Source organism: Cervus canadensis, chromosome 4 (assembly GCF_019320065.1).
Source record: "Cervus canadensis isolate Bull #8, Minnesota chromosome 4, ASM1932006v1, whole genome shotgun sequence".
Classification (NCBI taxonomy): domain Eukaryota; kingdom Metazoa; phylum Chordata; class Mammalia; order Artiodactyla; family Cervidae; genus Cervus; species Cervus canadensis.
In genome coordinates, this window is record NC_057389.1 from 38,133,035 (window position 1) to 38,159,905 (window position 26,871).

The 26,871-nt window shown below is 40.9% G+C and overlaps 1 long non-coding RNA gene across 1 annotated transcript in view; it reads right to left on the bottom strand.

Moving 5' to 3' along the window:
* The window catches only part of LOC122439619, a 307,867-nt gene that overhangs the window by 21,878 nt on the left and 259,118 nt on the right, over nt 1-26,871 (bottom strand). The window contains exon 3 of the long non-coding RNA XR_006268942.1: nt 21,047-21,230. This is a non-coding gene — a long non-coding RNA (uncharacterized LOC122439619). The remainder of the gene's footprint in view (nt 1-21,046; nt 21,231-26,871) is intronic.

The following is a 26,871-nucleotide window of genomic DNA, read 5'->3' on the forward strand; positions in this document are numbered from 1 at the left end:
GTACACTTTGATCTGATGACAAGGAGTGATGCAAGGAGCAGCTGGCAAGGAAGGAGGTGGCTCTGGAAAGCACTGGAAGGATCTCAGGTCCCTCTATTTACAAGTAGTGTATGTAGTAAAACTGATAACAATATAAATCCAGAACTGCTAAGTAGGTCCACGGATGACCTTAAGACAAAGACATGAGGCAGTTTACTTTTTTCCCCAACCCCACCAATCTGGGAAGGCACACCTCTTCTCACAGGGAAGACAAAGTAAGAGAGAAAAGGGGGTCTGGAAGCAACCTTCTCAATGCTTCAGACAAATACAGGGTTGTGTGTAATGGATCCAGGTGGGAACGGGGGCTGGAGGGAGGTGGCGGTAAGGATGGTTAGCCCTACCATGAACAACAGCACTGCAGGCACTATGGCATTGGGCAGAGGAAATTCTTTTTTCACTTTTCTAACTATTTTCACAGAGGAGAAATTCATATAACATAAAATTAACCACTTTATGGTACACATTTTAATGGTATTTAGCACATTCACCATGCTATACAACCATCACCTCAACCTAACTGCAAACTTTTCCATCACCTCAAAAGAGGCTCTATACCAGTTAAACAGTCATTTCCCATTCCACCCTGCCCAAAGGCAATACAGTTTTTAAATTGTTTATTTATTTATTTGTTGAGCTGGGTCTTTGTTGCTGTGCGGGCTTTTCTCTAGTTGTGACAGGTGGGGCTACTCTCTAGTTGCTGTGTAGAGGCTTCTGATTGTGGTGACTTCTCTTGTTGTAGAGCACAGGCTCTAGGATGCAAGGGCTTCAGTAGTTGCAGCACATGGGCTCAGTAGTTGTGGCTCATGGGCTCTGAAGCACTGGCTTAATAGTTGTGGTGCACAGGCTTCGTTGCTGCATGGCATGTGGGATCTTCCCAGACTAGGGATTGAACCTGTGTCTCCGGCCTTGGCAGGCAGATTCTTTACCACTGAGCCACCAGGGAAGCCCAGAAGCAATACTTTCAATAGGGGTCTTCTTTTGCCCATCTCATCCAAATAGTAGAATACTCAGGGCTCACTAGTGTCTTCTTTAAGCCTAGTTGTAAATCTCAACCATGTCAACTGTTTAGACACAGTCTTTGCATCTCTGGACTTGGCTCAGGCAGTCCAGAGGCCCTCCCCAGAGTCCTGTACCTAGTGCTATCACAGGCATCTTTGGCTGAAGGATCACATCTCTAATAGAGGCACGTCAGGCTTTTAGAAAGGAGTTCGGAGGTGTGTTGTGCCAGCACTCAAGGTACATCTAAGGCTATCTCTGGAGCCACCTCAGGGGTGGAGCTTTACATTTGATCATGAACAAATTTCCAATTGGCTACAAGCCCCTTGCTCTGGACCAATGCTTGAAGTGATGACAGGCGCTTCTTTAGGGACTTGACAGTATCACATCTCTCATAATGTCCCCACACGGCCAGCACAATACAGTAGGTGCTCCATCCACAATGGTTGAATCATCCACTAGGAGGGAAAAGTGCTGAATGCTGGGGCACCAGTTAGCTCTGAGGGAAGGCCTGGCTTAGATTCTTGCTTCTATTTTCATGCACCCAGATCTTGGTATTTCTGAGCCTCAGTGTCCATGTTTGCAAAACAAGTTTATAATACTGCTTCTCTCTTAGGGCCTGAGTGAATATTATGTAGGTTATAATAGATGTAAAGTGCTTAGTCCAGTTTCTCCAATACTGGAGGCCTCTGCACACTGTAACAAAGGTGATTTCAGTGGTAGAAATGAAGGAGAGGGCTAGAAGGTACATGACATTGTTGAAAAAGTAAGAAAGAGTCTTAGGTCAAGAAACAAGACTATAAGATCAGCTGGGAGATACAAAGATGGTTTAAGGCCAACTAACAAGAAACGATGACGCTTCTGCTTTTGGCTCCATGAGTTCCAGCAATGATACTCTTAAAGACTTCTTCAAGCAGTAAGGGGATGGCCAAAGAAAAAGACTGATGTGATCTGTATTGTACAAACAACCAGCCCAGCCCTTGGTCCCATGTGCTCTTGCACTACTAAAACAAACAAACAAACAAAAATACCCCCAAACCCCAATGACCTCTATTGGTTAAACTTCTACAATAGGAGTCAAATGTCCCATGGAAGCCTGCTTCTTGGCATCCTAAATGAAACTCTCAGGCTGGGGTGTGAGAACAGAATCTATGTTAAGCCGTGAGAGGCAGATTCCCAAATACCAGGAGGAGCTTATATTCTGATGTGTGGTTATCCTCCTGCCCTGCAGATCTGGATTCCCACGGGAGGCAGGGCACAGCTCTTCCACCCCATGTATGCCCCTAAATTCTTCTTAGATCAAGCTAAACAAACTGTCAGCATAAGCTGAACTGATTCTGTTTCACCCAAGCACATTATTTTCCAGGGCCATGGTGCTTCTTGCAACTTGCAATGCTGGAAAAAGAAAAATACTTTATTTTGGAGCTATGATGGAATTAGTTAATACAGATCAAAGTTTTCTTTGTTAAAAGAATTGCCTTTTGTCCTAGTTAACCCTGCAGACTCAATCAATTTAGGTATGACTGGCTTATTTTACCAGGTCAATCAAAAATAGAAAAATAATGGAGATGTAATAGTACTTGGATGGATATGTGTGTGTAACTATATTGCACTTGGTATTTTTCCATTCCAGAACCAATTTTTTGTTGTTCATAACTGGAATTAATTGGAGACTGATGTTTTGAGATGTACCAAGAACTCAGTTCTTGGCCCTTCCACTTTCCATTGATCAAAACAGACATGGCCTGCCTTATGGATGGCAAGAAACTTGAAGTATAACAGAAACTTGAATGAGAAAAGCAAGACTAAATAAGATCCAAACAGACTAGGACAATAGGCCAAATGTAGCAAGATAAAACATCATAAGCAAAAACATCACATTACGAAATTTTTAAAAAGTCAACCAGAATGCACGAGGAAGGAATAATATGGTTTAACAGTTCACTTGCAAATGATCTGGAGGGAGAAAATAGTTTCATCTTTCATGGAAACTTCTGTCAATTTATATCAGACTCCAGGAACACTGTGTTGAGTAGGATTCTGAAATACTGATATATGCTGAGCTCATTGGACAAGAGGGCTATGACCAATTTCCACTGTTGGCTTTAGGTAAAGGATGGGAGGACACTGATACTGATATTGCCTACTATTTGCCAATGGTGGGGTAAAATTGATGTGTATCCATAAAATGTGTAAAGTTCTCTATTGTTTTTTCTCTTGCCCAATATCCATTCATCCTTCTTCTGCTAAGTAAAAGCTGTTTTTGTCTGGTTATACACCCCTCCACCACTCTCAGCACAAATGATTCCAGTGCACAATGATTATTTCAAGGATAATCAGGTTCCCAGCAGAACAAATCAAAGGCAATTCTGAGATTGTTATTTAAAATGTTAAGCAAAAGGAAATTTCTGTTCAGCATGGTTGTTGGGAAAGTAAGAAGTGACCCATAAGTTGCTTGGCAATCTTTTTTTAATCACCATGAGGGAGGAAGCAGCCTGATAATAGAAGCAAAAAGAAGAAAATAAAGAAAACAGATGAAGAGCTTTGATGAAATCATTTAAGCAAAGGATTCAACTGTGCCTACAGCCTACTATCCCTGGTCTTTCAGTCACATGAGCTGACTTTTTGTTTAATTTTGTTTTTAGGACATTTTATGCTTGGTTTCCTGACACTTTTAACCAAAGAATCCTTAATATTGTGATTTAATAGAATAAATACACATAGAAGATGATGGTCCCATTGTTCTCTGTGCTAGTCACAAAGTTAAGGTTAAGAAAGGAACTCCTAATGCCACACTCCATTCTCTTCTTTGCAATTCATTTAAATAAATGGATATTTTTTTACTAGAGCTAATCAACAAATATAGTAAAGTTGCAGGATATAAAATTAACACACAGAAATCCCTTGCATTCCTATACACTAACAATGAGAAGACAGAAAGAGAAATTAAGGAAACAATACCATTCACCATTGCAACAAAAAGAATAAAATACTTAGGAGTATATCTACCTAAAGAAACAAAAGACCTATATATAGAAAACAATAAAATATTATGAAAGAAATCAAAGAGGACACAAACAGATGGAGACACATGTGTTCATGGATTGAAGAATCAATATTGTCAAAATGGCTATACTACCCAAAGCAATCTATAGATTCAATGCAATCCCTATCAAGCTACCAACGGTATTTTTCACAGGACTAGAACAAATAATCTCACAATTTGTATGGAAATACAAAAAACCTCGAATAGCAAAAGTAATCTTGAGAAAGAAGAATGGAACTGGAGGAATCAACCTGCCTGACTTCAGACTATACTACAAAGCCACAGTCATCAAGACAGTATGGTACTGGCACAAAGACAGAAATATAGATCAATGGAACAGAATAGAAAGCCCAGAGATAAATCCACAACCTATGGACACCTTATCTTCGACAAAGGACGGCAAGGATATACAATGGAAAAAAGACAACCTCTTTAACAAGTGGTGCTGGGAAAACTGGTCAACCACTTGTAAAAGAATGAAACTAGAACACTTTCTAACACCATACACAAAAATAAACTCAAAATGGATTAAAGATCTAAATGTAAGACCAGAAACTATAAAACTCCTAGAGGAGAACATAGGCAAAACACTCTCTGACATAAACACAGCAGGATCCTCTATGACCCACCTCCCAGAATATTGGAAATAAAAGCAAAAATAAACAAATGGGACCTAATGAAACTTAAAAGCTTTTGCACAACAAAGGAAACTATAAGCAAGGTGAAAAGACAGCCCTCAGATTGGGAGAAAATAATAGCAAATGAAGAAACAGACAAAGGATTAATCTCAAAAATATACAAGCAACTCCTGAAGCTCAATTCCAGAAAAATAAATGACCCAATCAAAAAATGGGCCAAAGAACTAAACAGACATCTCTCCAAAGAAGACATACAGATGGCTAACAAACACATGAAAAGATGCTCAACATCACTCATTATCAGAGAAATGCAAATCAAAACCACAATGAGGTACCATTACACGCCAGTCAGGATGGCTGCTATCCAAAAGTCTACAAGCAATAAATGCTGGAGAGGGTGTGGAGAAAAGGGAACCCTCTTACACTGTTGGTGGGAATGCAAACTAGTACAGCTGCTATGGAGAACAGTGTGGGGATTTCTTAAAAAACTAGAAATAGAACTGCCATATGACCCAGCAATCCCACTTCTGGGCATACACACTGAGGAAACCAGATCTGAAAGACACGTGCACCCCAATGTTCATTGCAACACTCTTTATAATAGCCAGGACATGGAAGCAACCTAGATGCCCATCAGCAGACGAATGGATAAGGAAGCTGTGGTACATATACACCATGGAATATTACTCAGCCTTTAAAAAGAATTCATTTGAATCAGTTCTAATGAGATGGATGAAACTGGAGCCCATTATACAGAATGAAGTAAGCCAGAAAGATAAAGAACATTACAGTATACTAACACATATATATGGAATTTAGAAAGATGGTAATGATAACCCTATATGCAAAACAGAAAAGGAGACACAGATGTACAGAACAGACTTTTGGACTCTGCGGGAGAAGGCAAGGGTGGGATGTTTCAAGAGAACAACATGAACATTATCTATAGTGAAACACATCACCAGCCCAGGTGGGATGCATGAGACAAGTGCCCTGGCCTGGTGCACTGGGAAGACCCAGAGGAATCGGGTGGAGAGGGAGGTGGGAGGGGGGATCAGGATGGGGAATACATGTAACTCCATGGCTGATTCATGTCAATGTATGACAAAACCCACTGCAATGTTGTGAAATGGTTGGCCTCCAACTAATAAAAATAAATGAGAAAAAAAAGGATATTTTTCCCCTTGGGGGAAAAAAAAAGGAAAGAAAAGGACTCTAGATTGTAGGAGGAGATGAGCCAGTATTTATTGATCCAGTATTAATTGAATGCTTACTATGTGCCAGATACTGTCCTCATTAGAATCTCATTAAAACTCCATGTAGAAATAGAAATATTTCTATGTAGAAATTATTTCTACATAGAAATATGAATTATTATTCCTCATATTACAGATTAGGAAACTGAGACTTAAAGAAGCTAAGAAATTTCCTTAAAGTCACACAGTTGGTCAGTGAATAGGAGCTAAATTTGCATCCATAACTGCCTGGCCCCAGATCCCACATTTTTACTTCAAAACTGAACTGCTTGGTCCTCTTTAGTCTTTGCTAGTGTGAAATACAGAGAAACATCCACTCACCAATAAATATGTATCTGAAAAAATATGTCTTTTTTCATTGCCTCCAACACATACACACATCCTTCTGAGGAAGATGGGATCTGGTAATGGAAGGTCCTTTTATTAGTTGAGGCTGGTGATGGATTTGATAGGAAAATTTGAGAGAAATAACACTATATGCTACAATGAAATTTCTCTTCATGGTAAAAGGTTGGGGAATTTAGAGGCCAGCAAATGATCTGGAAGGAAAGATAAGCCAGGAAAACTGAGTACTGCAAATAAGAAATGGAGGGAAAAAAGGATTCCTTCCAACCCTTCTCTTATTTTCCCTTGTTCTCCAGCCCTCCTTGGGAAGACCTCAGGGATGAAGAATATCTAAGCAGTAGTGCAGTATACCAAACATCTCTTCCTCTACCTCCCAGACACACACAGTCACATACCTCCCAGACACACACAGTCACATTTTCCTTTAAAGTTAAGTGTACCATGTGACTGGCTTCAGTCAATGGAATGTGAGCAGAAGAGAGAAGAAATACATGTTACTTATGGGCGTTGTATTCTTCCCCTTGCTGAGGTGATCATGGAACCACATATCAAGATAGAAATTCTATCGGCCTCTCTCCCTGAGGAAGCACACCAAGCAGAATCTCCCTGTAGATCCACTTTGGGTATTTAACATGAGTGAGAAATAAATTTTGGCTGTGCTAAGACCCTGAGACGCAGAGACTGTTTGGTACTACAACATCACTTAAATTTTATTGACGGATGCAGAATATTTCAGGTTTTTTCACTGTGGTTAAACTCTCTTTGTCTTCTCTCCTGTGAGGTCCTCAGTTAATCCAACATTGTTCACTGATTCGTTGTTGTGAGGGGATTCCTTTGAGGAAGCTCCAGAAAGATGTAGGATCTGTTGATATCTGGGTTTCATATTTAGTTTGTATGCTTATCTACTTTTGCCTGTGATTTCAATTTGACAGTTTTTCCTTTTCCACCTAGTGTAATGTATAGGTCATTTTGTTCAACAGGTTATCTAAACATTTGAGGACTTTGGGGGATATTGTATTACTTATGAAGAAAGTAATTGAAAAGAAAACTGTTGAATCTAATGTGTTTGGTAGAAAAGAGAACAAGATAAAATTATATACAAAAATCCAACAATTTGCCATAATCACCAAAAGGAACTTAAGTAAGATTTACTATCATTTTTGAAGGTCTTCAATTCCATAACTTACAGAATTATTTCCTAATTTCCTTTTAATTTTACATTTTGACTCTCCCCTGATCATTTAATAACACCATTTTACATAAGTTTCTTCACGTTTATAATTTAATTCACTCCTGTAGATAATTCCCCTTTGAGGTGGCTGAAAAGTGAAAGTGTTAGTCGCTCAGTTGTGTCTGACTCTTTGCGACCCCATGAACTGTAGCCCACCAGGCTCCTCTGTCCATGGAATTCTCCTGGCAAGAATACTGGAGTGGGTTGCCATTTCCTTCTCCAGCGGATCTTCCTGACCCAGGGATCAAACCTGGATCTCCTGTATTTCGAGCAGATTCTTTACCATTTGAACCACCAGGGAAACCCCTGAAGTGCCTGAGACAACTGTTTTCAAACATTATTTCTGTATTCATTTTCTCATATATTCCATCCAACAAATCTATGAGGTGAGCAATGCATCTTTTATTACCTCATTTGACAGATGGGAGCACTAAGCCTAAGAGAGACCATGTGATTTGTATGTGGCAACAAAGTAGTTAAGAAAAACCTAAAAACTAAATCTCATGGCTCAGAGCATTAATAAAAAAACAGGAAGGCCTAGATTGCCATTTTTAATAAAAATTACCCTCCACTTGAGAAAAAACTGAAAAGGAATGGGGGAAAATGAAATGAGTTGTGTAAAAGGGCTGTGATTATGGGTAAGTGCTTATTGTTTAAAACATTTTCTTTAATGTTTTCATAATTGTGGTTGAAATATGAATGAATAAAAATCAGAAAAGGGAAATAGAAAACTTGATGAAGTCTCATGGAAAGTGGTCTTGTCTTCTGTGTTCCTAAGAGGGAAGGGACTGATTTCAGCTCAAATATTTCTAAAGTTCAAGATCCAGCCCTTGGTTAATTTTATGCTTATGAATTTGTCAACTCTGAGAAAAAAATCAATAACTAGAATTTATTGAACACTTACTATGCCTTAGGCACAGGTGCTTTCCATGGATTATTTTATTGTGTCCTTTGCAACTATCTGATGAGTTAGATAGGGTTATTGGTTCTATTTTACAGATAAGGACACTGAGGCTCAAGAAGCTTGCTCACAACTATGTGGCTAGAACACTGTAAGACATGGACTGCAACCCAGTCAGCTTGACATCAGTGTTTATGTTCATAATCACTGTGCTACATAGTCTCTAAGCTATTCTATTTGTCATTGGAGGGGAAGCCTGAAGACATAAAGCTCACAATATTTTCTCAGAATATAGACTTGTCCTTTCCTTCTTATATCTAGTTACATGACTTTCTTCTCACATCTATTTAGTTTTTTTTCCATGTTCGGGATGAAAAGTAAGTGTCATCTCTAACACCACCTCCTATTGATTAGCAGCACCTGTCTGGAGTGTGGTATTGACAAAGATTCTAAGACTACAAGAAAAATTGCCATGATTGGATTTGCAATGTCTGCTGTGGGCACAGGAGAGGGAAGGGTTGACCAAGTGCAAGCAATTTGACAGCCAGCATCTGAAGGTGGTAAAAAGAAGCATTTGGATAGCAGGGCTAGGACCCAAATCATTCAAGGGCATCAGAAGTGATTTTGACTCTAAACCAATCAAAAGTGATTAGGGAGAAACCGTGAGTCCCAGGTGAGTGATAGGAGCCTGGCCCATAATAGGACTTTATTACTCCCACCTCTCAATAGTAGAATCTTATTCTTTTTCTCTGTTGTGCTCACTTATTTATTTGACAAATACCATATGCCAAACAGTATTCTACCAACTAAGGAAAATGTATAAAACAACATGGACATAAGCTCTGCTCTCCTGGAGCTTATATTCTAGTGGGAATAAAAGCAATAAACTGGTAAAGCAGCAAAAAATTTCATATAATAATTCAGTATTAAGTGCCATGAAAAAGTCAAGCAAATAAGGAGATCTAGCCATGGGGGTAGGGTGCAGGGTGAGAGGTGAAGACTTAGGTAGGGATTAATGAGGGGAGGGTCTGGCTATCCAGTTGTCAACTTCACAATGACACTAGTACATTTGTATCCTCAGGCTCTCAGCTGCAACAAAGTATATGTTAACATGCACAGCTTAGCACACAAGATATCTTGGTTCCCACATCCTTTCCCTTCTGCTATGTGGACTCTGACACACTTTCTATAGCCATATTCCTCGTGCCTCTCAGTAAATCTTTCCTTTGTGGATTTTTTTGTGTATTTTTCAAATTTCCATAATGTTTTAATCTATGTATTGTATCATTATTATTGTGTTTTCCTATGCTGTTTCCCCCTCCTAGAGTATATTTCCCATTTCTCTAGCTCATGAGTATGACTCATTCTCAAGATCTAGGTTGAGTTAACCCAAATCCACCCAAGTGGAGTTAGGTATCTCTTTCTGAGGTCATCATGATCCTGTGCAGACTGTTTTTTGGGTGTTCCAGTGACAACCTCTGGGACACCAGCCTTCTGACTCCAAAGCTTTTCAACTTCAGCTTCATCTACCCCAGAATTAGTGATGTAGGGGTCTTGTTGAAGGTTCCTTTGTAGCCCCAGTCCTAATTCAAAGCTTGATACATGCCAGGAATTCAACAGCTATAATACAGAGGAGATCATGGCTGGAGAGATTGGTCTGTGGGCCTGACACATGCTCTATGCTTGACCCTCCACAGATCACTTACACTCTCTGAAGTAGTTTTCTCATCAATTTAAGGTAAAATAAAAACTCATTTCAAAGGATGATTATGAGGATTAAAGGAGATGACTCATATAAAACATTCTGTAAAATATCTGACAAAAACTTAGCCCTCACTTACTATGTATAAATGATAGTAATTAATAAGTTCAAAGTTGAATAATTAATAGTTGTGATAGCAGTAGTATAACAGATAGATAATAAAATATGGATAAATGGATGGACAAGTAGATGCTTCTGCTTTTGTGGTTACATCAATACTTGACTTGGAATGACTATGATGTTCTGAATTTCTTTGGCTTGGCTTCATGTTCTTCTTGGTTATAAACTACCTAACATTCCTTCTGTCTCTAGCCTTTGCCTTTAGTACCTTTTGCAGGATTTAAAGACTATCTTCTTAATCCACCACTTTTCACAGTGGATTAACATCCAGAGATTTATCAAATAGAAGACTGACATCTGCATTATATACAGTTGTGCTAATTTTACTCCTTCATTCACCTTCTCTTTTTTTCTACTACTACTCACCAATAACTAGTCATTTATGTGGCATTTAATGCTTCATAAATATTATGAGGCTTTATATAGCACTAACTGAGAGGGTTATGGTAAAAAGAGTTTATTTGGTATTTTAAACCTAATTTCTCAACATTATCCTTTTGTTTCTCCCCAGTGCTTTGCATATTTAGGTCCAGCACCCGGGGTTTTGCCAAGCAAATTGTTATTGATGTGTGGAGTTAAAAAGGCAGGAACAAGAGGTTTCTTACTGTGCTAACTGGTAACTCTGCGTGCCTTAAAATAAATCACGCCTGGAACTGCCAAGCCATCTTGGTGTTCTGCTTGCTGATCTGTGAAGAGGCTTAGACCTTTTCCTGAGTGTGTCTTGATTCCCAGTCTGCTGGCTGCAGAACCCTCCTGGCTCATGGGCAGAGGGATGAACAGCAGCAAGATGGCCTCTGCCTCCAACATCTCTGACAGTCTCCTTCCTGGTTGTAGGGTCGAGCTGTGTCAGGGGCTGATGTAGGGTATAGGGCTGGTCATCAAAGCCCTAAACACTGAGACATAGGCCAAGGAATACAGGAAGAAGCCAAGCCTGACCCCACAGCCCTTGATATCCTTCCTGATTCCAGAGCAGAAGGTTAAATCAGGAAAGAAGTCAAGCACAAGGAAGCAAAGAGATGTCAATGGACAGACATACCCACCCACACATGCACATTATGCTGCCATTAAGGTCATATCATGCTTTCAAAAATATATAACATGGGGCAACAATGGAGAAACAGACATAGAGAACAGACTTACAGACATGGAGAGAGGGGAGGAGAGGGTGAGATGTATGGAAAGAGTAACATGGAAACTTACATTGCCATATGTAAAATAGATAGTCAACAGGAATTTGCTGTATGGCTCAGGAAATTCAAACATGGGCTCTATATCAACCTAGAGGGGTGGGATGGGGAGGGAGTTTCAAAAGGGAGGGGATATATGTATACCTATGGCTGATTCATGTTGAGGTTTGATAGAAAACAGCAACATTCTGTAAAGCAATTATTCTTCAATAAAAAATAAATTAATAAAAAAATTTTTAATAAAAAATTTAAAAAAAATAACATGGTGGAATGTACCTGATGTAGTGTCAAGAGAAAAAGTAAAGATGAGAAACATACATCCAATCTTATATGTGTATACATGTAAATGTGTATACATGTAAATGTGTAAATGATTAGAAAAAATGACTGGAAGAAAACAAAAATAATAATTGTCTACTTGTTGTATCCCATGCAAATGTTATGACATTTTCACTTAAGATATCTTCTTTGTGTTATCTTTTTATATCCTCCAAATTTCTACCATGTTCTAATCTCATTTTTTAAGTTATTATCATTTAAGGCAAAGTGGTAAGACAAGAGACAGAATCAGAGAGGATGAGAGGCAGAATATTTCAGGCAAGTTTCAGGAGATAGAAACCCAATTCAAACTGACTTGGAAAAAAAAAGTGTACTGGGTTACCACTAGGCATCCCGGAACCCCAGGTTTAGGATCCAAGAACTCCAGCAATGTCCTAGGGGCCCATGTATCCCTCCTCCTCCCCTCTTCCCCTTCTCCCCTTCCTCTTCCTCCTTACTGTCTGTCTCCCCCTCCCCTCCCTCTCTCCTTTTCTTCTCCTTCTCCCTCTCCTATTCCTCCTTCTCCTCCTCCCCCTCTGCCTCCTTCTCCTCCTCCCCTTCCTTCTCCCGATCCTGTTCTGTCAACAGTGCTAGAGGCTGCAGAGTAAAATGACTGAGAGCACAGGCTCAGGAGCCAGGCTGTCTGGGCTCAACTTGTGCCTTCCCCACTCAGGAACTTTTTAAACCTGGATTTACTTAACCACTAAATATCACAATTTTCTCATCTGTGGAATAGGGATGATAATAGCAACAACAGTTATATTAATGATCATAAGTATAAGCTCTATGAAGATTAAATGAGTTAATATATGTACAGCATTTAGATTAGTTCTTGGCATATGGCTGGATTTCATTCAATGTTATCTGTCACCACCACTGCCACCACTGTTATCACTTTCCTTGGTTGACTACCTTTTGAGGATAAGATCTCATCAATGACAAAATGGCTACCAGTTGCCATACACCTACATCCTTTGAGCTTAGCATCCTCAAAGGAAAGAGGATTTCTCTTTGTCTATGTTCAATTATCAATCTCGTGTGTGTGCTCAGTCGCTTCAGTTGCATATTCTTTGCAACCACATAGACTGTAGCCCATCAGGCTCCTCTGTCCATGGGATTTCCCCCAGGCAAGAATACTGCAGTGGGTTGCCATTTCCTTCTCCAGGGGATCCTCCCCACCAAGAGATCAAACGGAATTCTCCTCCATTGGCAGGTGAATTCTTTATCACTGAGCCACCTGGGATGCCTCTCAGGAGGCTCTAAATGAGTTGGTCTGGTTCCAAGCCTAGACACGAGCCTGTCACCAGGCCCAGGAGGTCAAGGTAAGGAAGGTTGGCCAGTCTGGGTCACAGGTGTTTCCTTTTGTGGGGCTGAAACACTGTAATTGACAACCTCACCAGGGCCTTGGAGAATGAAAGAGATCCCCCAGAGGAAAAAAAGGCTGTAAATAGGCAATCAAAAAATTATTGCTATTAAAGACAGACTTTCTTGAATTGAGTCTTCTAGACCTCTTGCTATTCAATCACAGAAACCGGTGATTAAATCCTGAGGGTATGGCCTCAAATTGGATTCCATAGGGCCACAACTTGCAGTGGAAAAGTAGGCTCTATTCAAGAAGGATGATAAAATTTAGGCTGGGGTGGAATGAACAAATAGGTGAAATACTACCCTTTCCACCCTATGCTCAATAGATAGATGGACACGTGGCATCTAGACACCTGAAAATGATACCTTATCAGAGTTAAGGTGTTACAGGTTAGAGTGAGGGGGACCAGTTAGAAACCATAGCTGTCATCCAGACAAGAGATTTTGGTGTCCTGAACCAAAGGGAATGGAGAGATATGAGAAGATGGGAGTAAGCTCAACAGGACATAGGAGAAGGCTATGAGGAGAGAGAGGAGTCCAAATGGTGCCCATAGTTTCTTCTCTAAATGAATATCATTTAATGAGATGGAAATACATGGGGGAAGAACAGGTTGGAGACGGAGGAAGATGGAGGTGAGATGAAGACACCAAAGCCATTCCCTACCAAGGGGTATCACACATTCTTTTCCCAGAAGACTATGATGGCAGCACTGACCAAAAACTGTTAAATGAGCCCTGGCAATTTCTCCATGTTGACATAGAAGATTGAAGACAACTATTTTGTAAGCAAAACATACTCATTCTGACTTTAAGATCACCAGGTGTTTCTTAAAGTTCATTTGCATGCTGGTGAGTCAGTAAACAAAAGCCCTGGGCCAAACAATGCATTTGCAACATTTTCAAACTTAGAGAAAATCTGCAGTTTTTCAGTAATCAACATGATCAGCTCAAACAATTTGTCATGAAGTAATCTGTGTAAATTACTATAGTGAGAATATTTTCTATCATCTGCATGGTTTTTTGGAAAGAATTTCTTCTATTATTTAATCCCTTGGGCTTCAGGGAATTGTTTTACAGTGATCTAATATAGCAGAAGCCGGGTTTATTTACAGTACTTGTAAGAAGTGATTTTGCCTTCTCTCTCCTTGGCTTTGAGGCTAAAGCAATGGATGCACAGAGCAAGTCCAGACATTCTTGAGAAAACTGGAGGAAAAGGGAATTAAGCATAGATATCATTCACATTCTCAAGACCTTTTAAGATTCATGTGCTAATTTTAAAGATGGGCATTGAAAAACAAAAGCACAAAAACATATATAACATTGTTGTTGTTAAGTTGCCAAGCCATGTCTGATTCTTTGCAACCCCATGGACTGCAGTATGCCAGGCACCCCTGTCCTTCACTGTCCCCTGGAGTTTGCTCAGATTCGTGTCCATTGAGTCAGTGATGCTACTTAACTATCTCATTATCTGCCACCCCCTTCTTCCGTTGCCTTCAATCTTTCCTAATATTTTACATTGGTGAGTCTTAATTCTTATGGGTTTTAGGCACCTTTGAGAATCTTATGAAACTATGGAAACCATGCCCAGAAGAATCCACATCATGTGGATACATGTCATATGCAACATAGCAAGGACTTATGGAATGCTTTAAGCCCATCTGTGGACTTTAGGTTAAGGACACTTGCTGTGTTCATAAGGACACCTACTACTGTCCAAGAATTTTCATGACCACTCACCTTTACTGTTCTTCACTTTAATTATCAGTATGAGGACAACGAATAGATGAACACCATGGTGCATGTACTAGTGTATATAGCACACATTTCTTGATTGTCCAAAGATTAGTATGTAGTCTGATAACCTAAATTATCAGAACACAACTGAGAACCCAAAAGGAAGCAAGGTACAAAACTACAGGAAGACCATGTACTAAAACTGAAGCACTTCCCTCTAAGAGAGTTACTCTGGTGGCATGCAGAATTTTGTTTTTCACAAAATTCTAATAAGTTCAGCTATATGCTCTCCTGCTGCTGCTGCTAAGTCACTTCAGTCATGTCCAGCTCTGTGCGACCCCATAGACAGCAGCCCACCAGGCTCCACCATCCCTGGGATTCTCCAGGCAAGAACACCAGAGTGGGTTGCCATTTCCTTCTCCAGTGCATGAAAGTGAAAAGTGAAAGTGAAGTCGCCCAGTCGTGTCTGACTCTTAGTGACCCCATGGACTGCAGCCTACCAGGCTCCTCTGCCCATGGGATTTTCCAGGCAAGAGTTCTGGAGTGGGTTGCCATTGACTTCTCTGCCATATGCTCTCCTAGCCACCAGCAAATCAGACAATGGAAATTGGGCTGCTATAGATAGGCATACTGATCACCTCAAGAACTCACCTTTTTGAGAAACTGACAACAAGGAAAGAGCAGGAAAAAAATTCTCAGTGCATTGTCAAGGGCCCACTTTACACCTGCCTTTGAGCTAGGTGCTATGGATAGAAAGACGAGTAATTTCAGGTTGATTTAGGAATTGGGGATTGGTGAGAAAGAAAGAAATAATCTCAATGTAACATGGTAAATGTTTCAGTAAAAATATGTACAAGTTGCTAATTTGAGAACAAAAGAAGAAATATCAGGCTCCGCCTCTGGAGCCTAGAAGACTTTAGTCTTTAAGGATGAGTCAGAGTTGACCAGGTAGTTACAGGAATGAATGAATTTCAGATCAAGACACAGAGTTGAGTTTGGACAGATGAGTGATAGGTAGGTGAAAACAGGCAAAGTTGGCTGAGTAGCTGTGAGGGGCAGATGTGCATAGGTGAGTATAGATGTGAAGTGTGGATGGGAAGGAGTGAATTAGTATCAGGAATGGAGGGAGCCCTGCTGACAAGGAGACCAGTGTCATTGTATAGCAGTCCTTAAATACTAAATAAAGGGATTTGGACTTTTCTCAATAGGCAGTAAAGAGCCAATAGAGGGTTTTCTCACAAGATAGGACCTTGAGGGAATCAGATTTATGAAAGATAACTCCAGAAGAAATTTGGAGGATAAACTAGAGCTAGCGTTGACGGGACTGGCAAGGCAAGCAGTTGGGAAACTATTACAATGGTCTGATTATAAAATGAGGAGCACATGAACCAAGGCAGTGTTGGCAGAGATAAATGGAAGCATGTGTGCACACAGGTGTGCATATGTGCAAGAGGAAGAGAGAGAAGGAGAAACATTATTTGTGTGCATGTGTGTTGTATACATGTGTTGATATAAACTCAGATCTTCAAGCCTTGGCAAGGTGTTGAGAAAGAGGAAGGAAGAGGAAGAAACTCAGTAATTTCATTGTATATATAAGCACAATATTTATATCCTGTTGCAACCTCACATATTTGGATCTTTGTCAGTTTAGAAGACATGGTTATTTGAGTGGCACAATCACAAGTTTGCCTTTGAAATATCTATGAAGATTGTGGTTACCAAATGCCAAACCATAGGCTTTCCATGTTAGAATTTCTTGGGGTCTTCATTGAAAACAGATTCCTGGGAACTTACCACAGATATAACAAATCACCTGGGGAGGGAGCCTAGGGAATTCACATTTTTAACTAGCTGGTTAAATGACTCTGCTGGGAAGCTGTGTCTGGGAACAACCACTGTTAACAACTTAACTCTTAGTCAACTTAAAGAAGGATATATAAATATTCTGAAGAGTAAATCTCTCATGCAATATTCAAGAATGCATACACTACCAATATTTTCAGTATACAAAAAGATATAAGGCCCTCCATTTGATACCACGTTTGGGGGGGCCTCATCTCAGAGTAATTGCATATGCTTTAGACTAACTCATTGCATTTCTTTCTGCATATTCCTTAATTAAGTCTCTTCAGTAATTTACCCTTAGCCTAAAACTTTGATAAATATCAATGAGTAACAGGCCAAGCTAAAGCTAAGCAGTCTACAGAAAATCATCAGTCAAAGGTCCAATTTTTTTTTCTCTTTACCTCCCACCCTAGGTGACCTCATCCAGTCCTGTTGCTTAAATAGCATCTATGTGCTGATGACTCACAAATTTCTATCTCCATCGTAAGCCTCTCATCTGCACTTTAGAGTCATATATCCAACTGTCTCCTTGTCATCTCTAGTTGGCATCTCATACGAATCTCAATTTTAAGAATGTTGAAAAGTACTGAACTCTTAAATCATTCCACCTAACCTTTTCCTCTCCAAGTCCAATCTTCTCAACCTCAACAAATGGTACCACCATTTACCCAGTCACTCTAGTCAAAATCCTAGGGGAGATCAGTCTTGATCCCTCCCTCTTTCTAACCATCCCCTTCCACATTTATTTCTAAAGCCTGTGACTCTTACTTCCATGTATTCCAAATCTGCCTGTGACTCTTCACCTCTACTTCTATGACCTTGATCCCAGCCACCACCATCTTCTGCGTTATTTAACAGGAACTGGGACCATTTCTCCTCCAAGCCACTCTGACCACTGGAGTCAGAGGATTCTTAAAGAGGGCTCTATATTACAGAACCTCATGCCTTTGCTAACGATCCCCCAGTGGCGTTTCAGTGCAGTCAGAATCATATCCAAATCCCTTTCCAGGGTTTCCTTTCTCTTCCATCTCATCCAGGCCCTGTCTCCCTCCAATCAAATGGACTTTCCTCCAGGTCCTTGAAGACACCTGACTCCTCCCCATTGCAAGGTCATCACTCCTGCTCTTTCCAAAGTATTCAACTCCTCAAAGTTTTCTCCTCCAGCCTGAGTTAAATCTCTTTTTCAAGAGGTTTGCTCTGCTCAGCTAAGATTCAGCACACATTTTCTGTAAGGGGCCAGACAGGAAACATCTTAAGGCATGCAGGCCCTCAACTCTGTTTTTGTAGCAAAAGCAGCCATAGACAATATGTAAATGATATGTGTGACTGTGTTTCAATAAAACTTTATTTACAAAAATAGGCAACATGCAGATTTGGCCTCTCAGCTTTAGTTTGCTGATCCCTGACCTAAACCAAAGTATGATTTGTCTGTTATTCCTTCTCAGGGCTTCTCATGAGTCCTAAACATGTGCCCACTACCTGCCTCTCTCACTAGTCTCTTAACTCCATGAGGGTAGAGAGCTCAGACTCTTATGTATTCCCATCAAATACACAGTTCCCGGTAGAATGTTTGCTGCAGTGAGGCCTCAGTAAATACTGGTTGGATAAAGGAAGAAAAGGACAATTGAGGAAAGAAGGGAGAGTTTCTCTTTGAAGTCCAAGCACATTTTGTAGAAAGACAGCAGCCATTGCTGGTCCATACTTTTTAGCTCCTCTTTCACAACAGAGTTCTTGAGTGAATCACTTACTCATTTATCACTCTGTTCATGAATAACACTAAATGTTATTCATTTAGTGATGCAGTGTTAACTAATATCCAAAATATTAGTAATGGCAAAATGGCAGGCTGAGGGTTCTTTCCAGATCCCTGATCCCAGAAGCCTTCTTTCTGGTTTTTCTGCTGGGAGTCCAGTGAAAGATTTAAGCTTTGTGATGCAAAATTGAGAGGCCAAAGTGATTAGTAAAAAAAAAAAGCCAGGAGAGACACCTCTCAGCCAATAGGTAGCCATGCCTTCTCTGCCTGACTCATTACCATGAAACCGTGAAACAGCTCTCAGCATCACTCTTCACTATTTCTCCACTTGGACAGATGAAAAGCAAATAATTGGGTACACCAAAAGCGTGGCACCAACAATACTTTGAAAGAGACGCCTCCCTGAGGGCTGTGTGTCCCATTCCTCTCTCCCTCCCCCCGATCCCTTCCCCATCTTCCAGCCTCCTCCAGGCTGACTGGAACACCAGCGCCAGCGAGGAAGCTGAGAAATGGGCAGTATTGAAGATCATCAACTAAAGAGCTCTTCACCAGGCCGGATTACGTTTAATAGACAGCAAGAGTATTCCTGCCGGCTCCTGTTAAGTTTCATCAAAACTGTGCCTAATTAAAATCTTCAATTTAATTATGCTCGTCTGCATTACAAATTTTGATCAAATTGATCCAACGTGGTGCAAGGAGAGCTGTTCCTTCACATGCAAAGTGAACCCATCCTGAGGCTAGCTAGCTTCTGTGTCCAAAAATCTCTTGGGATCCCCATGTCTAATTCGGATTCCCTTGACCCTCCCCAATCTTGGGATGTGGTGAATCGCCTACGGCTCAGGGAATTGGCAAGTGTTGCTCTGCCCACATCTGCAAGAGCTGTCCTGGAGCCACACAGAAGCTGACAGCTGTCTTCCCCCACTCACCTCCCCCTTCCCAGCCTCCCTTTCCTCCTCTGCTTTTGAAATACCCCCATCTCGGGAAAAAAATCGCACCCAATCTGTCAGAGAAATATGCTGCGGGACTGAAGTTCTGGCAATCTGTTTCACTCTCAGCTTGTTAATGGCCCTACAGAGAACTTTAGAGTCCTCGATTCACAGAGTCCCAAAGTAAACAGTGCCCTGATCACCCAGCCCAAGGCATTCTCCCCCTCCTTCCACTCATGGTCAAAGCACTGCCAAGACTCAGCTTCCCAACACTTCTTTCTCCCTTCCAGGGCCCTTCACTCCATCCTGTAAGGTCCAAAGACCTGATGTCACCCAGGCAACTCCCTCCACCATATACCCGCTGAGCAACCAGACCTTTCCTGATGGTCTCACCCTCAACAAAATATCCCCATATGAGGTCCCAATCCCTCCTCTAAGGTTTCTCCTGTTAACTGACTAGCCAATCTGATGATCCAATTTCTGCCAAAACAACAAAAGCAGCAACAACCAAAAAAAATTGTGAAAAGAATGCTCCCTACTGCTTAAGCCAAAGTGTGAGCTTCCTTCCATGTGGGTGTGCCTGCGATAATTTGCTCCTATGTGAAGCCACAGGCTAAATGCTCCTTGTCATCCTGTAGAGTCAGTTTTACTCAGAAATAATTAAGCTCTTGTTTGTATAGTGCAGAATAAACTGGAAAATTCACACAATGTATTAAGACAGAAGAGGAGACTTGAAAGGTAAGCCTGCTGGGGGCTGGCCCCAGGCTCCTTGAGTATCAGTCAATTTCCTTCATCTTGGTCAAAGAAGCACATGTAGTCCTGGTGATGTATTTCTCACCATGTTAACATGTGTCCCTCACTGGGACCTCTGACACCAGAAGACTTTTATTTAAAGTGTGACCATCCCCCCGGGAAGGATGCCTCAGTCTACTTCTTTCTCATCCACTCCCTTCAGCTCCACTCTGAAATCATCAATTGCTTGTTCGGACAGTTTCACTTAAATGGCCTGCCATGGCCTTGAAATGAACTTGTCTACCATTCTATACCAGTACCATCAAACCTGCTATCCCTTGTCATTAATGGGGTCCCCCTTTCACCAGGCACTGTGTTGGAAAACATAGCAGACATCCTCAACATTATTCAGCAAATAAGTAAATAAATAATTAAGAGTTGTTTTGTTGTTGTTTCAAAACCACCACATAATAAATCCTTACCTGTTCTTTAATGACTAAATTGACTTGATTTTAGTGTTTCTTTCTTTAAAGCAAATACGCTTCTGATTACTGATTCTATTTGAGCATGTACTCCATAATAGTTTAGGACAAGATGTTTCAACCTAACTTAATTTTCCCCAAGCAAGGCCGTTGCCAAGTCCTGCCAGCATATCACGGGGCTCAACAAATGCTAGGTGTTAATAGAAATAATACTAAATAAAAATATATCACAACATGGTAAAAGATGTCAGTGGATAGTATGCAATTAGCTGCCAAGCAAACAAGAACAGAAAGCTAAGAAAGGCAGAGAGACAGCTGAGATGTCAGGAGAGAGCAGTCCCTCCCACCCTGGCAGTGTTGTAAGACATACCGTCCAAGGAGATTTAGGAAGGTACCCAGGAGACTTTGAGGCCTGCTTGTGGCCAGACAAACCAGCTTCGCTAGAGCTTGTGGTTTATGCTTCTTTGGCAAGATGATGCTGACTTGAGAGCAGAATCCAGTGGAAAAGTAGACTCGCGCTAGGATAGAGGCAGGTGTGGCATGAAGCTAGAGGCCTGAAATGAAAAGTACAAAAGGCATTATGGAGGAGGCATTCAAGTATTTACAGAGTGAATTAATTATAACAATATCTTAATGGCTAAAACATTTATTGAGAGTTTGCTCTGAGCTGAGTAGTATTTAAGTGCTGTACAGCCATTACCTGTTTAATCCCTACCACAGTCCGGAAAGGGACCTTTTATTATTCTAACTTGATAGATGTGAACTGAACCCCAGAAAGGGTAAGTAATCTGTGCAAGGTTGCACAACTAGAAAGTGGTAGAGTTAGGGTCTGAATCCAGAGCCTGAGTATTTCATCCTCAAATCTTTCTTCTTCTTACTTAAATGCCGGCATTTTTATTTAATTTTTCTTTTTCCTCTGACAGTGCTTCAACTTCACACTCAGCAAACTCTTTGAAGGTAGAGGTAGGGTCTCAGAGTTCTTAAAATTCTTCTCAATGACCCACCCAATGCCTTCTAAGGTAAATATGTAATAAATGTGATTGATTTATTGATAGACATATTTGGTAGTCGCCACACTGAGAAAATCAGGCACTGTAGCAAGGAGGGGAAACCTGTCTAGAAAGGATCACTCAATATTATCTGGTAAGGTCAGTGTACTGTCAATAGGCTATGTGTAATAGTTTCTCCTGGCCCACTCAGCACTGCTGTTTCTATTGCCTGGCACTCTCTTTTCTTACCTCCACCTTTTTCCTGGTTTATTTCCTCCAAGAAATACTTAATAATCTTTTATAGGCCTTAGCACAGATGCCTTTTCCTCCAGGAAGCCTTCCCTGATTCCCTCAAAATTTGGGTTAGAAGCTCCCACAAAATCCTTCTCTCACCAGAACACTTATCCCATTGCCTTATAATGATCTAGTTCACTCTTCAGTCTTTCCCAAGTAAATCATAAGCTTGTTGAAAATAGGGCTGTCCTCAGCACCTAGCACATGGTATATATTTTTAAATATATATATATATATATATTCTATATACATACATATACTGAGTATACTATATACTTATTTATATATCAAGGAAAAAAGTGATGGAGAGAAGCTAGAAAAGATAAACAAGTTTACTTTCCTCATCTACAAGATAGCCCCAGTTACCTAGGCTTTGTGATTTGGGGCAAGTTCTATATCCTCTCAAAATTTAGGTAAGGAAGTGGTGAACTACTCTGCTTCCTTCATGGGATTGTTGTGAGGATTTGTTAGGATGTAAAACAGAATAGTACCTGGCACAGAGTATCTGCCCAGTAAGTGTCAGATGCTGTTACTATTTTATAGCATCAGCTGGTGTTTGAGAGTGAGATTTTCCATTTTTACTCATACAGAGTAACTCTGCCCGAACACTTTAATGTCATTGGTAAATTATTATGCAGTTAACATATACAAGTAATACTGCCAGTAATACATGCAATTAATTAAATGTATGGACATGTTGACATCTTGGGAGCAAAGTCAGATTGATTGGAAAACCCCAGCTAATCCAGCTGACCACGAGTGTGGTCTAACTGCTGCATGAAGCAGGCAGGCTTTGGCTGGACCAGAGGATTCATCAAAAGTCTCAGATCCCTGGCTCAGCAACAGTTCTCACTCCTCAGCACCTTTCCAATTCAGTTCACACAGCTGAAAATTAAAACAAGCTAACAAGAGCCATAAAATTTTGATACCAACAAAATGTTCTTAAATTTTACTCAGCCATAAAGCTGTTTATGACAGGAGAGTAGAAAGTTTCCCTCTCGTTTTTTAAGCTGTGAGCAGCAATGTTAACAAACAATGCAGACAGTACATTCAAGAAGAGCTGTGATCAAATAAATTAACAACAGAGCAAATCTGACATATTTAATGATAAATCTTTTTACTGTGCTGTGTGGTAATTAGACAAAATGAGAAGTTCTCTTAATGGCTGTAATTATTTAGTCATATTACTTTCATACTGTCAAACCAAACTTTCATGGATTTTCTTTATTTTCTTAGTTCTTCTGCACTTATAAAAAGCCCCAGTGTTGACCATTTTCTCTGCTGCTACTTAAAATTTCAATGGACTCTAATTGCAAAAAGGCATAATTAGACATCAGAAAACACACATTGGAACAGAGATCTGGAACCCAGGTCTCCATGCCGTGTGCTCCTGCATGCTTCTCTGCCTCAAAGCAAAAGCTTTGAGAACCACCTGCTTTTCTTTTCCAGTCTGTGAGGTCAAACCTTCCCCCTTCTCATTCTCTCCTGAGATAAGAGTTTCTGAACAAGAAGATTGCAATAGCCCCTTTTCCATAGAATGATCATTAACCTCATTTGGTGACACTGGCTGTCATAACAAATAGATCCCCAATTATGTAAAAGCTCTAACATAATAGAAGTGTATTTCTGCTCACTTAACAACATAAGGCAGGTGGTGTCCCTAGTTGGCATGAGACTCTTTTCCATCCAGTGATCTGAGGACACAGGTTTCCTTATATCTTGTGGCTTCACTGTTCCCTAGAGCTTTGTCTTCATTGACTGCACTCAACTGGCAAAAGAGCATGGATAAAATCTTGCTACTTCTTAAAAATCTTGGCCCTGACATTGCACCCATCACTGCCATTAGAACTTGGTCACATAATCACACACCTAATTTCAAAGGAGACTCAGAAATGAAGTCAAGCTGTTTGCTCAGGAAGAGAAACAGGCTTTGATGTACAGCTTGCAATCTCTGCCCTTCCTGAAATCAGTGTGGAGATGGGGAGGTAGAGTCAGCAAACCAGAGGTAGACTGTGGGGAGGGGTATGAATGAGACAGCAAGGAGCACAAAACAAGACGCCATGAGGCTCATTCCTGGGACCACTGGGGAATATGACTTTGTCTGTACAACACTATTGTATTAATGCTAAGTTTCCCAAGTGTGACAATTATGTTAACCTTATTCTTAGATGATAGCTCCCATAATGCTTGGGGATGAAGTGCCATTGATACTTTCAACTTACTCTCAAATGTGCCTCCTAGTGCACATACAGAGAGACAGAGACACAGAGAGAGACACATAGAGAGAGAGAGAGAGAGACAGGGTGGAGAACAAATGTGCTTAAATGTTAACAATCTGTGACTCTTGATGAAGCCTATTCAAGGAGCAAAGGCCTATAGGTATGACAGAAGCAAGGAAGGACATAGTATGCTGAAGACAGGAAGCAGGTCAGGGTTGCTGGAGTATAAAATCCCCAGCAATGAGAGCAGGAGATGAGTCTAGAGAAAGGCCAAAATCATGACAGGGCTTGCATAGTGTGAGGCTTGACTTTATCTTGCAGCCAATGAGGACCCATTTAACAGCAGGCAAGGATAGGTCTGGTGTGTCTTTCAGGTAGAATGTACTCGATGATTTAAGAGAAACAATTCTGGATGAAGGGACACAATTTCATTCATTTAACAATTTCAGGTGCCAGCCCTGTGCTAGAGACTATAGATAATACAGAACTAGGGTAGCCACCAGATATGTGGAAGAGCAAAATCAGACATGGTTCCTGCCTTCTTGGCGGTTAGGGTCTAGTGAGTGGAGATACACATCAAGTAATAATCATAAGGATAAGTGTGAAATACGGCTGTGATGAGGGTTTGTTGCTGTTTAGTCACTGAGTTGTGTCTGACTCTTCTGCGACCCCATGGACTATAGCCCACAGACTCCTCTGTCCATGGGATTTCCCAGGCCATAAGACTGGAGAGGGTTACCTTTTCTTTCTCCAGGAGATCTTCCTAATCCAGGGATCAAACCCAGGTCCCCTGCATTGTAGGCAAATTCTTTACCACTTGAGCCACCAGGGAAGCCCATGACAAGAGTTAGGAAGGCAAATTTTGTGATGGCCTAGGAATCCATGATGGCTACACATGGTTTGACCAGGGAAAGTAGCATCTCCAAGAAATTGGTGTTTGAGCTAAGGTTCACAGGATGAAAAGGAGTTATGTAGGGAACACCATATAGGGCAGAGAAAATAACATGAATAAAGGTTCCTTGGTTGGAAGGAGCCTGGTTTACCTGACTGAAAAAAAGACCAGTGTGGCTAGGAGGCAGTGAGTGAAAAAGGTATGCATGATTATATTGGAGAGACAAACAGGGACCAGCCCTTGCAGTGCCTTGAAACCATATTCATGAATTTTGACCTTTATGCCACGTGTACTGGGAAGCTATTTAGAGTATGTAGTCTGTAAGTCAGAGAAGGCAATGGCACCCCACTCCAGTACTCTCACCTGGAAACTCCCACAGACAGAGGAGCCTGGTAGGCTGCAGTCCATGGGGTCACTAAGAGTCGGACACGACTGAGTGACTTCACTTTCACTTTTCACTTTCATGCACTGGAGGAGGAAATGGCAACCCACTCCAGTGTTCTTGCCTGGAGAATCCCAGGGACAGGGGAGCCTGGTAGCCTGTCATCTACAGGGTCACACAGAGTCAGACACGACTGAAGCAACTTAGCAGCAGCAGCAGCAGTGTGTAAGTGTCAAGGGAGGGGTGAGAGATATAATCCCTGTAGCTGCAGAGTGAAGAACAGGTTATGCTATAAACTTCAGCAGACCAGTTAAGAGGGATGATAAGAGATGGAGTAAGGGGATGAAATCAAGAAATCCTTTAACCACAAAACGAGTATAATTTTGGAGTTTGGTTTGACATGCCACAGTTGCAGGGCCGAAGTTGACAAAAACTGGTCAGGTGATGGTGTTATCAAGTGAAAGAATACTGATGAGGAAGCAACTAACGACAACCACAAAGAATTCAGATTGAGATGGGTTGTGTCTGGGGTAACAAGTGAAGCTATCTGGCAGAGGATTAGATAAATGAGCCTGAAGTTTAGGAAGTAGTGACTTGTGAGTACTCAACATTTAGATTTAAACTGAGGTGATGTCAATGCCACAAGTCCACCATCATTTAAGGTCAGAGCAAACAGAGCACATTTCAGAGACAGGGAGTCAAAGTTCAGAGAGAGACCAAAAAAAAAAAAAAAAAAAACCCAGGAGATTATGGTATAACAAGAGGCTGGGTATAGGGAGATTCAAATTGTCAAATATCCAGCATATCATTGGAAAATAGGAATTGATGAAAATCCAGGACTGTGGAAGTTAAGACTATCACTGTGGCAGGTGGAGGACTTCCCTAACAGTCCAGAGGTTAAGACTTTGTCTTTCAGTGCAGCAGGTGCAGGTACAATCCCTGGTTGGTGAACTAAGATCCCACATGCCTTGCAACCAAAAAAACAAAACATAAAACAGAAGCAACATTGTAAAAAAGATTTTAAAAGTGGTCCACATAAAAAAAAAAATCTTAAAAAATTATCATTGGGCACCTCAATAACAATAGTTTCAGCAGAGTGATGGGGCTAAAGTCAGAAACCAGCTATGTGAGGGTATGGGGAAAAGAGGCAGTGGGCATAAATCACTCTTGGTGGTAGTTTAGATGACATAGACAGATTTGACAGTGGCCATGCGGACTTGCGATCTGGATTGAAGGCATTTAACTCCTTCACACAGGACTGGAAAAGGTCAGCTTTCATTCCAATCCCAAAGAAAGGCAATCCCAAAGAATGCTCAAACTACTGCACAATTGTACCCATCTCACACGCTAGTAAAGTAATGCTCAAAATTCTCCAAGCCAGGCTTCAGCAATACATGAACCGTGAACTTCCAGATGTTC